This window comes from Suricata suricatta, chromosome 14, assembly GCF_006229205.1.
Source record: "Suricata suricatta isolate VVHF042 chromosome 14, meerkat_22Aug2017_6uvM2_HiC, whole genome shotgun sequence".
NCBI classification, from domain to species: Eukaryota; Metazoa; Chordata; class Mammalia; order Carnivora; family Herpestidae; genus Suricata; species Suricata suricatta.
The window spans coordinates 57609761-57621982 of NC_043713.1; the positions used below are offsets into that span (position 1 = coordinate 57609761).

The 12222-nt window shown below is 42.6% G+C and overlaps 1 protein-coding gene across 1 annotated transcript in view; it reads left to right on the plus strand.

Annotated features, from left to right (window-relative positions):
* The window catches only part of RAB31 (RAB31, member RAS oncogene family), a 136080-nt gene that overhangs the window by 121658 nt on the left and 2200 nt on the right, over positions 1–12222 (plus strand). The window lies entirely within an intron of this gene.

The window sequence follows — 12222 nt, forward strand, 5'->3', positions numbered from 1 at the left end:
CTTTATGCTGGTTCCCCATAAGTAAGCTTTATCTCAGACCTGTTTCCCAGCTGATGGCCAGATTTCCCCTTCACAACTTTTTTTTTTTTTTATTAATAGCTTATTGCCAAGTTGGTTTCCATATATCACCCAGTGCTCTTCCCCACAAACAACTTCTTTGGTAAAGATGTCTGTGCTGGGTCCCCTCAGAAAGCTACCTGCTGACAGCTGCCTTGAGAAACTGTCCCAAGATGCCTCTGGAGCGTAATCAGGGACTTTGCAGAAGGGTCCATGTTTACTGAGGTGACCCAGAGGCCCTGGGTACCCGGCTTATGAAAAGTTGAACCCCTGAATGGTTGGCAGTTGTTCTTAAAGATCTTATCTGGCTCCACACAATTCCAGAAGGGAATTCCAGGGGAAACTGATGGTTTGATCTCTCTTCTGCCTGAGGTTATAGTTGGCGCTGCTCTCAAAGTCCAAGGGGCCTTTACTTCCCAGAACAGATTTGATTTCCTTTTAACTCATTTTGGTTCATTACTTTAGGCTCTGAGAACCCACAGCGAGGATTATTTTGTTTGTTTCTCTTGGCTTGATGGGGAATTCACTGGAAGATGGGGAACTCTGACTGAGGTTACTTACATGAAAAGGAAATGCGTAAGAACACACAGCTAAGGCCTGAACTTGTTCACTGGGGGTCCACATCACCTTCCCTCCCACCTCCTTCAGAAGGGTTCGTTTGCCCACTATTATTTCACCCTCTCAACAAAATAGTGTCCATCCAAGTGCATTGACCTTCGTGGTTGAACTTGAGAGTGATAGGCTGTAATTTTATGTTGGAAACACTGGATCCCCAGACTCTTGCTCCTTACTAGGCTGTGGATGGAAGACTCAGCTGTCCTCTGTAGCTGTGGAATGCTGGATGACCCCTTAGAGAGTTTGGCTTGACCTCATTCCATTAACCTCATTTTCCGTTGGATCAAACTCATTCTTTTCTGGTGGCGTTTGGCTTTTCTGGTGTGTTAGGCAAGTTGTATGACTATACAGCATTTTATTTGGATTAAAGGTTTTACCTAGTGAAGCTAGAGCATTCCTGATGACATTGACGCCTTCCCTTTGCGCAGTTTCTTACATGATCTAGAGTCCTTCCCACAGCTTTAACCCCTAGAAGGCAGACAGTGCGGCCCGCAGTGCCCAGTGAAAGAAACACAGTGCTCTGCATACCTGAGAGTCAGCTTGAGAATTCTGCATGAGCTAGGAGATTTTCTGAACTTTACACACACCATGATTAAAACGAAGAGTGATATAAGAACCGCAAAGAAGAAAATAAGCCTAAGCAGCAAGTACTAATATCTTAACTTGAAAGATACTTCTTTGTGTGGTCCAGCCCGTATACACCTATTCACCCCCTAGGAGGTCTTTATGGCTGTAGGTGATGGGGACCTTGAATAAGGAAGTCCCAAGATCTTGGTGGTCTGCTTCATTTAAGAAAAAGCAAGTGTTGTGCCTAAAGCAGTAGGTAATTATGGCTTTAAATTATGGCTTCAAATAATTAATTCCTGTATAAGCCATAGAATAACTATCACTTTGTCTTCTAGATAAAATAAACAAGTGCTTGTTTCTGTTTCATTAACTTTGGTTAACATTGCCTTGGAGGGTGCCTGGGTTCCTTCTGGTGTTTGACACTGGATCTGGGCTCAGGGCACCTGTGACCCCAGGGTCATGAGATTAAGCCCTGCATTGGGCTCTACACTGGGTATGGAACCTGTTTGAGATTCTCTCTCTCTCTCTCTCTCTCTCTCTCTCTCTCTCTCTCTCTCTCTGTCCTTCCCCTGTTTGCAAGCTCTCTCTCTCAAAAAATAAATTGCCTTAGCAAAGAAGCCTGTAGATACAAGGCCCACAGTACTGTAAGCACTGGGGCCTCTTTGCTCCTTCAGGTGAATTTCTTCACAATGGAGTGTTGTAGCCTAATAACAGGTTAATTTAAAATGCAGTACCAAGTACACCTACGTATACTGACATTTCATTCATGTTCTCCCCTGCTCCTACTTGTGTTACATGTGCCCCTTCTGAGCTCAGAATAGAACGAGATATTGCTGACTTGTACCTTCTCCAGAGCGATGTTCCAGACACAAACGTGCCTGGAAGAAAGGATGCAATAAAAGTGGTGAGAGTAAAAGCCCTTTGAAAAGGTGTGCTTAAGCAAAATTAATTCATATCGACTTGGATGAAGAGACCAGTGTTCCTCTTCTGTATTCCCAGGGCGTTCATAAAGCAGAAAGGAGACAACTGTGTTTCCTAGGCATGAGTTAATGTACTTACTAACTGGAAGTTGCTTAGTGGAATATTATCTGTTTTCAAAGGCTCAAGCTACCCTGTAAAGGACCTTATAAGGGTGCTGCCCTGTTTTGGAGTGGGAGGTGGGGTGTGCACACAGTCTGTCCCCACATGTGTATTCCTCCAGGTACCCTCTCCTCAATGACATTTTTGGATCTCCTTTGCCCCACTGCATATGACTCGTTCCCTTCCATGCATTTCTCCTCAGAAATTTTTCTTTTTTGAGGTCTTATGCCTTTAATTTGAACATCCGAGTTTCCCTCTTTGAGTTAAAAGAGAATTCTTGGCCAAGAAAATTATGGTACATTCGAGTGTTTCAGTTGGTATGTGAAAGCACAAAGAATATTCTTGTTGCTGTGTACTCATTACAGTGTTACGAATCAAAACCCAACTCTTGGTGGTCTTCCTTGCCAACTACTCTGCCCGACTCTGTAATCTTGGAAGGCAGGGTACGGAGCTCTGACGTCAGTCTTTGCTTCTCAGCAGGCTTTGTCTTTTTCCCCTCCTCCATCCACTTACTGTCTCTGGTTCTGATGTGATGCTTCTCCTTCCTCCCTGCAAACCTGAATTCCATGAAGGTCCAATTCATATCTTTATCCTTCACGAAGTCTTCATTTCCCCCAGTTCCCACGGGTGGCTCCCGAGGTTACTTTTGGCTTCCCCCATCATTCCGACATTTGAACACATTTAAGTGATTAAATTAAATGAGCACATTAAACGAACGCTCTTTAAGTGATATACACCTCATGCAAGTTTTCTGCCAGCAGGTCTTGCTCTGTCATGTTCCCCATGAAGCTAAGACGAGTAGATAGGATAGTGCTCAATTCGATCTTTTGAATTTGGTTCTTCATTTCTGCCTCATGATGTTCCAGGGACAATATTTCAGTGCGGTCACTAGATCAAGTGAAATGGAGTCACTCTTCTCTGGGGACTTAAGATTGGATGACACCAGCCAATTGCATAGGCTGAGCTATGTCTTTATTCTTTTACTCTACAAAGGACACTTCTGTGGGTCAGGTGCCTTGCCAGACACCAGGGACACCACAGTCAACAAAACAAACTGGGGGTCGGGCGGGAAGACAACCTGTGGGCAGAGAGCCAAATAAGTATATGATGACACATTGTAATAAATGCTTTGAAGCCGGAGAACAAGAATCCAGGAATAGTGACAGGTGAGGACTTTAGATTGGTGAGGGAGATCTCCGCAGGGGAATGATTTTAAGCTGGACCTGGAAAATGGGGAGAGGCCAGTTGGGCAAAGAGCTCAGAAGGAGCCTCAAGCTGAGTGAGCACTGTGAGCTGAGTTCCTGAGGCCGGAAGTGGTGGGTTGCATTTAGAAGAAAGAAGGTCACTGGAGGTGGCAAGCTGAGGCACCCCTGGGTGGGAGTGTGGAGACGGAGCTGGGTCCTTGCTCTGGCGTTGTATTGGGAAGGAGGAGGTGATACTATGGAAGCCTTGCAAGGGTTTTAAGCAGGGGTGTGGCATAGCCCGTACACAGTGACAGAACGATCACCCTTGGGGAATGGACAGGTGCAGAAAGGATGGAAATAGCTCCCCGATTTGGGTGCCGCTGCAGTCATGCTGCAGAGAGGAGGCTGGGACCAGGTGGAAGGACATGGACGTGAACTTCAAAAATCTTTCGGAAGTAGAGCCAGTAACACAGGCTGGGCTTGGGGGCTGTGGGAGAGAGTGGTGCTCTCTGGATGCCCCGGGTCCCCGTTCCTGGAATGAGGCTGGCCCACCAATGAGCAGGTTCTCTTGGGGCTGCACGTGTGTGAGCCTTGCAGACTGGATTCTGGAGTGTGAGAAACACAAGTTTTGGTGTGTGGATTTATTTCAACTCTATACCATTTCGTTGTTGGCGTTGTTGTTTTTAACTCTCCCTAAGGGCAAAAGGAGGTGGGGCTGCAGGCTCACCAGTAAAAGGTCTGTCTTGGGGTGGGACCTCGGCCAGACAGCTGTGCTTTTGTTCCAGTTAATTTGAATGGACAAGAGAACACAAGGCTTTTTTCTGAAAATCACATCTGGAGACATTGTAGACATCAAGCTAGGTTTTGTGTTGGTGAGTTAGTAGTTTGAGAACAAGGTGAGAAATATTTTGACAAGTGAATATAATTGGAGGTACAAGCATATTGGTTTGGAGAAATCAGAATAGAGTGGTCATTCCACAGGCAGGAAGTTAAGACTGGTGGGCAGTGATCAGGTCTTGTTCTGTGATCAGTCTTTGCACAGAGTGGTAGCTATTTTAAGTGCTCTGGATTTTTTAAATTCTCTAGTAATTACTTTTTTGTTTGGAGCAGGATAAGGAAATTTAAAAACAAAACAAACCATTTGCAAATTTTATAGTAGTGTAGCCAGCTGCCAAATGAACGCAAGTTTAGCCGTTAAGGCACAGGAAAGGACAAAGACATGTCTTACATCCAGAACATTAATTTAGGGATTGCAGTAACAGGGGATGTCTGTGAAATAATGTAGTTTTCAGAATATGGATAAGTGGAGGTATCAAAAGCCCTAAAGATGCGTATCTTTTATCCTGACGATTCTGAAGCAGACGCTGATCAGGGGTGCAAAATATAGCAGTAATGTTTAATACCTAGCAAGTTCTCATTCTGTCCCATTGTTGCAATTGCTTAATGTATATTAACTCATCAGTACACCGTGTATCCTGTAGAATAGGCACTGTTACCATCCCTGTTTTACATACGTGGAAATTAAGGCTTGGAGAGGTTTGTAACATGCTCTGGGTCAGAGCAAGCAGCTGGTGTTAGAAGGCTGACAGAGAGTCTCCGGAACTGGCCTGAAACTTCTAGTCTGCCTCACTGCTTATTGCCCATGGCAGTTTGGGGGAACGCTATTTGTAATGGTGAAAAACAGGAAATGACTTAACCGTCCCAAAGTTGGGAAATTGTTTAAAAAAAAATAAAGCAAACAAACCATGATACACCAGTGTAAACTAGTGTTTTAAAATGATGTATATCTATATTCATTACATGAAAGATAAGTTATTGAATGTGAAACAGACCTTACAGATTGGTTTGTATAGTATCCTGATTTCGTAAAATATGAGCCATATAGTATATATAGTAAACGATATATTCTTCTGGGCAAAGGTTGGAAGGATATATATGCTTAAAATGTTAATAGTGGTTGTTTCATGGTGGTGAGATTCCAGGGAACAGAAACAAAAACAAAAACAAAATCAGACTTGGGGCGCCTGGGTGGCTCAGTTGGTTAAGCGGCTGGCTCTTGGTTTGCGCACAGGTCATGATCTCACAGTTTGTGGGTTCTAGCTCCACGTCCTGACAGCAAGGAGCCTACTTTGGGTTCTCTCTCCTTCTCCCTCCCCTGCTCATGTGCTTGCTCTCTCTTTAGCTTTAGGGGCGCCTGGGTGGCTCGGTGGTTAAGCATCTGACTTTGGCTCAGGTCATTATCTTTTTTTAAAAATTTTTAAAATGTTTTTTACTTATTTTTGAGACACACAGAGAGAGACCAAGTACAAACTGGGGAGGGAGACACAGAATCTGGAACAGGCTCCAGACTCCGAGCTGTCAACACAGAGCCTAATGCAGGGCTCAAACTCATGAACTGTGAGATCATGACCTGAGCTGAAGTCGGCCGCCCAACCAACTGAGCCACCCAGGTGTCCCAAGTCATGATCTTACGGTTGGTGGGTTTGAGCCCTGAGGTTGGGCTCTGTGCTTACAGCTCAGAGCCTGGAGCCTGCTTCAGATTCTGAGTCTCCCTCTCTCTCTGGCCCTTCTTCACTTGTGCTCTGTCTCTCAAAAATAAGTAAAAATGTTTTTAAAAACTGGTTTTAAATTGGGCTTTATTTTGGAAAAATTTTAAAATATACACCAGTAGGGGCACCTGGGTGGCTCAGTTGGTTGAACGTCTGACTTCCGCTCAGGTCATGATCCCGCAGTTCGCGGATTCCAGCCCCGCTGTCAGGCTCTGTGCTGACAGCTAGCTCAGAGCCTGGAGCCTGTCTTCAGATTCTGTATCTCCCTCTCTCTCTCTGACCTTCCCCTGCTCATGCTGCCTCTCTCTCTCAAAAATAAATAAAAACATTAAAAAAAAATTTTTATATACCAGTAAACCAAATAACATAGTGAACCAGCACGCACTCATACCCAAGCTGGTTTCATCTCTACCCCACACACCCCCTCACCTCCCACCTGAATTATTTTGAAGGGAATTCCAGATTTCATCTGTAAATATTTTCAGAATGTAACCTTTTTTACATAACAATTTCATTATTATGTTAGTGATTATAATGCCGCTGTCATATTAATATCACCAGATAGTCAGTGTTCAAATTTCCAAATAGCTCATATTTGTCCTAAATGGTTTCTTTGTTTGCATTTTATGGTTTGTTTGAATCAGGATGCAAATAAATTTGACACAGTGATCAGTTGATATGTCTCTTAAGCCTTTCTTAAGCAAGAGATTCCCTCTCCATGAGGGAATCATGCAATTTCTTTGTTTGTTTGTTTTACGTTTATTTATTTATTTTTGAGAACAAGAGCATGCATGCACGTGCATGGTGAGGGGCAGAGAGAGGGAGACACGGAATCCAAAGACCGGCTCCAGGCCCCAAACTGTCAGCACAGAGCCCGACACGGTGCCGGAACCCACTAACCACAAGATCATGACCTGAGATGCTCAATTGACTGAGCCCACCTGGGCGCCCCTCTCATTGTGGCTTTAATGTCCATCTTCCTAATGACTAATAATGTCAAGTGCTTTTTTATTTGCTTATTTACAGTTCTTGTGTCTTCTTTGGTGAAGTGTTGGTTTAAATTTTTCCTGTTTTGTATTGAGTTGTTTGTTTTCTTATTGTTGAGTATTAAAGATTATTTGTATATTTTGGATACATGCTTTCAGATATTTGTTTTTTTTCACATATTTGCTCTCGAGGCTATGGTTTGCCTTTTCATTTTCTTGATGATGTCTTTGGAAGAACAGACGTTTTTAATTTTGATCAAGTCTGGTTTGTTAGATTTTTTTCACTTGAGGGCTTTTTTTTTAAGTTTGTTTGTTTGTTTGTTTGTTTATTTATTTATTTTGAGAAAGAGAGAGAGAGAGCACAGGGAAGTGGCAGAGAGAGAGAGAAAGAGAGAATCCCAGGCAGGCTCTGCACTTCAGCACAGGGCCCAATATGGGGCTCAAACTCTTGAACTGTGAGATCACAACCTGAGCTGAAATCAAGAGTTGAATGTTTAACCGACTGAGCCACCCAGGTGCCCCTTGTGACTTGTGTTTTTGTGTAATGTAATTTTTAAATGTTAAAATAAGAAATTAAGGGGACATACCCTATTCAATGGAATATCTTTCAATAATAAAAAGAAATGAGCTATCAGGCCATAGAAAGACATGGAGGAAACTTAAATGCATATTGCTAAGTGAAAGAAGCCAATCTGAAATGGCTACATACCATATGATTCCAACTATGTGACATTCTAGAAAAGGCAGACCTATAGGGACAGTAGAAAGATCAGTGGTTGCCACGGGCTCATGGAGGGAAGGTGGGAGAGATCAGTAAGTGGACACAGTGGACACAGAAAAGAGGAATTTGAGGGCAGTGAAACTATTCTGTATATAATGGTGGATGCCTGACATACATTTATCAAAACCCAAAGGATTTGGATAAAATGGCCAAAAATGAGCCCTAATGTAGTCTGTGGATTTGGGTTCATAATAATCAACGACAGCTCGTCAATCACAATAAGTGTTACACAGTTGTGCAAGTCGTTAAAATGAGGAAAGTTGGGAATGAGGGGGAGGAGTATTAGGAGCTCTCTGTATTAGATGTGCAACATTTTCTGTAAACCTAAAACTATTCATTCAATAGAGTCTATTCATTTAAAATGAAAAATAAAAGGAAAAGATGCCCTTGAATGTTAAGGAAGTCTAATGATTTTAGAGTAACTTAAGCCTCCCCGTTTTGAAGACATCTGGCATTTTGGACTAGCAGCCATTGATGACATCCTGCTTCTTCCCTCTCTGTGAATGTCACCATTCCTTCAGCAACCTAAACATTTATCTTTGCTTCTCTCTCTCTTTTTTTATTAATGTTTATTTTTGAGAGAGAGAGACAGCAGGGAAGGGGCAGTGGGAGAGAGAGACACACACACAGAATTCGAAGCAGGCTCCAGACTCTGAACTGTCAGCACAGAGCCCGGTGTGGGGCTCAATCCCATGAACCACAAGATCATGACCTGAGCAGAAGTTAGATGCTTAACCAACTGAACCACACAGGTGCCCCTATCTTTTCTTTTCTTTTTTTTTTTTTAATTAATAGTTTATTACCAAGTTGGTTTCCATATCTTTGCTTTTCTGTATCCCTCTCTTCACCCTGCTACTTCCAGTCACTTGTCACATCCTGCCAGTGTCATCCTGCAGTCCGTCCATCTTTGTTTCCTACTTCTTTTTTTAATATTTATTTATTTATCTTTAAGTAATCTCTACCCCCAGTGTGGGGCTCAAACTCACAGCCCTGACATTGAGAGTCCCATGCTTCTGCTACTAAGCCAGCCAGGTGCTCCTCAACTTCTCTTAACCGAACCAAGGTCAAGGCTGTCCTTATTCCTGACTTGGACTTCCTGCAAGCCTCCTGGTGAAATGCATTCCATGTCTCCTAAGCCATTCTGATCCAATATAGAATGTTAGTTCATTTCTTAGGTCTAGACTCTAACATTCAAGGTCATCCAGTAATTCCAAGATTCTCTTCTTTACAGCAGTCAAAGGACACTTCAGAGTATGACTCAAGTGGCATGCATGTCCTCCCTGCCCCCATTGTAAGGGCAGTGTTCTGTAGAGACCCCCTCCCCATGGAGAGGCTTGAAGGCCATTATCAAGGCTAACTACTGCCAAGTCCTATTGGGCAGTTTACTAATCAGGGTGATTCAGAAAACCAGGATCAGGAAATGGAAGTTACAGAGCAATTACCATCCCCTCTAACACTCTACAGAAAATAGCAGAGCCAAGTAAACCCTGAACTGCAGTGAAAGGGGAAAAGAAGACCAGGGAGGCCTCTAGGCCCCTGCAGGGAATGGCCTGTCCTCCACCCAGAAGCAGGCACTGCTACAGCCAAACTCACTCTTTTATTTCTTTTGTGTGTGAAAGCATCACAGTCCCTAGTTCAGAGCCATGATCAAATTTATAGGCTTGGAATTTGTTTTTTCACGTATTGCATTCCTGGGGAATCATTTTTAAAATGTGTTTTTCCTCTGGGCTGTCAACTTTCCGGAAAACTGAATTAAAAAAAAAAAACAAAACCTTGAACTTTTTCCAAGCAGAATCTTACACAATCCTAACCTTATTAAAATAAACACCCTGGCCTGGGATTTCTACTCAAGGATGACTTATTACTGAGGTCGTATACTCAAAGGACATCTTGCAAGAGTAGAAACCCACAGAGGATGATGCTCAGAGTCTTTTCAGATGTTTGTATCTATCTATATGTTTGTCCTATTCCATGCCCATGTAATTAATACTGATTTAATTGTGTGATCACCTTGGTACAAAACGCCTGGGCCATTTCCCAGAACCATTCTTTTGTCTAAGTGCATTTCACCTTTCGGTAAGTTCCATATAACCCAGATCACAAGATCAGAGTTCTTGTATTTTCATAGCACTGTTGGCTTCCTTCTTGTTTTAAGGTGCTTGGCCTCATTGTTATGACTCAGCTTTCCTTATCTTCTGCCTTAAAATGGAACATTTACTTTCTTTGAAGTGGGGATGTATGGCTCTGTCTCAGGTTAGGTTGTGTTTTGTAGAAGATAGGACGGGACCTGATCCTAGTACGTGAACCCATATCCCCATGCAAACTCCACCTGAGGGGCACCCAGACCCCATTTAAGGCTGTTAGTTCCTTCCACATTAGAAGTAGCCACAGATGGATATGCTAGAGGAGCTGTCAAGTTACTGTCTCACATTCTTTTTATAGGTGAGGAAAGGTAGTTTTGAAAATAGTAAATAGCTTGGCCAAGTTCACTTAACTGCAACACTGACTCACTCTCAACACTTTTTCTACCAGAGGAGAAAAAACGGAGTCTTAGGAAACTGTGTAACTCTGTATTTGAGAAATACTTTGTTCCAATAAGTGATATTTTGCATACTATGCAAATAACTGGGACCTGGTGCCTCTGAGAAGCCAGGCTCTGATTCAAAAATACTGATTCAAAACCACTGCTAATAGTCTAAAACGAGAGTCTCCTTGAGGCATGATGTGAGTCCACTGATTCTTGTATTCTAAACATTGTCTTGGTTATTATCCATGGAGGACTGAAGTGGGAGGCAGGAAAGAGGGAGAGGAGGAAGGACAGAGCAAGGTGAGGTGGGGATGGGTTGCCCAGATATTCCCACTGTGCCTTCCATATGCTCTTTGTTTCTAGATTTTCGCTCTACCTTGATGATTTCAGTGTATTGTATGCATAAGCTTCTTTGTATTTGCGGTTCATTTCATAAGAAAAATCTTATGAAAACTTACAAAATGAGGCATGTAGAACAAGACAAAGATAGGCGGGCTAACAACCTAATGCTACTTTGTTGACTTTAGAGTTACCAACATAAGAATCACCTGAAGTTGATGTTAGCATAGGCTGTTGATTCTGATACTGTCAAAAATATTAATCAATGAACAGTACCTTAGTTAACTAGGACAGCAGCTTCCACCAATCAGAGTTATAATTTTGGCCCCAAGTATTTCAGATGCAAAAGCAAAAGCCCCTGTTGCAGCACTGAACACATCCAGGAGGCACCTGAAATCTTAAACATTTAAATAATGATATAACTTGACACCATCATTCCTCCAAACCACAGGACTCCTTTTGAGGAGTAAGTAACACTTGATTGGCAAGATCTGACCTAAATAAATCAGGGTATTGGTAGTCATTGGGAACTTTCTCCCTCATCATTTAAAATTGACAAAATAGAAGAGGCATTTTGTTTTTCCTTTTAATCATGACTAATAAAAAAAACTCAGCAGGGCCAAAGGAGAAAAGTACATACTGCCATTCTCATTTGCTTCTGGACTGGGACTGAACTGTTTTGAGACTGGTGTGCAACAGCTCTGCATAGTTTGTGGGCTGTTCGGGAAGTGGCCGGAGTAATAGCTTCAGAAATGATTAGAATCTTCTTATCCTCTTCATAATGAGATGAAGAGCTCTATCAGTGGTTTCAGTTTTTGGCTAATTGCCGATGACCTTAATCTTTTTGCTTGAGCTTTGATGAGTGGCCATTACCACCCAATCTATACAATGTATCAATATCTTTATCATCAACTCTTTCTGTCCCTGGTGAAGATGAACCTCTAACCAGGGAGATTTGACTCTGTTTATAGTCTGCAGGTAACATCCACTTGCACTGAAGGACTACCTTCCCTTCCCTTCCATTTCTTTTTTTTTTTTAATAGTTTATTGTCAAATTGGTTTCCATATAACACCCAGTGCTTCTCCCCACAAGTGCCCCCCACCATGACCATCACCCCCTCCCTCCCTGCCCCTCCCCCTTCAGTCCATGGTCCATGGTTTGTTTTCAGTATTCAGTAGTCTCCCTTGATCTGTGTCCCTCACTCTCCCCCGCTCTCTTTCCCCCTTCCTCTCCCCATGGTCCCCTGGGGACCATGCTCTCAAAAAGCGCTCTCTTTGTGCGCTCTCAAAAAGAAACATTAAACTGATAAGAACAGATACTACACTTGACACAAAGTTTATTTTGGGAGTGTTTGCTGTATAATTGGATTTAATGAAATGTTTAGAGGTGCAGTAGGCGTGACTTTGAGTAGATAATGAAAGAAAATGCAAAATGCTTATTGATTCATGTTGTGGTTTCATCTTAGCTTGGGCAAACCATGCAGTATTTAATACATAGTAGCAGAATATTTACTATTGAAGCTTGAAAAGATGTGAG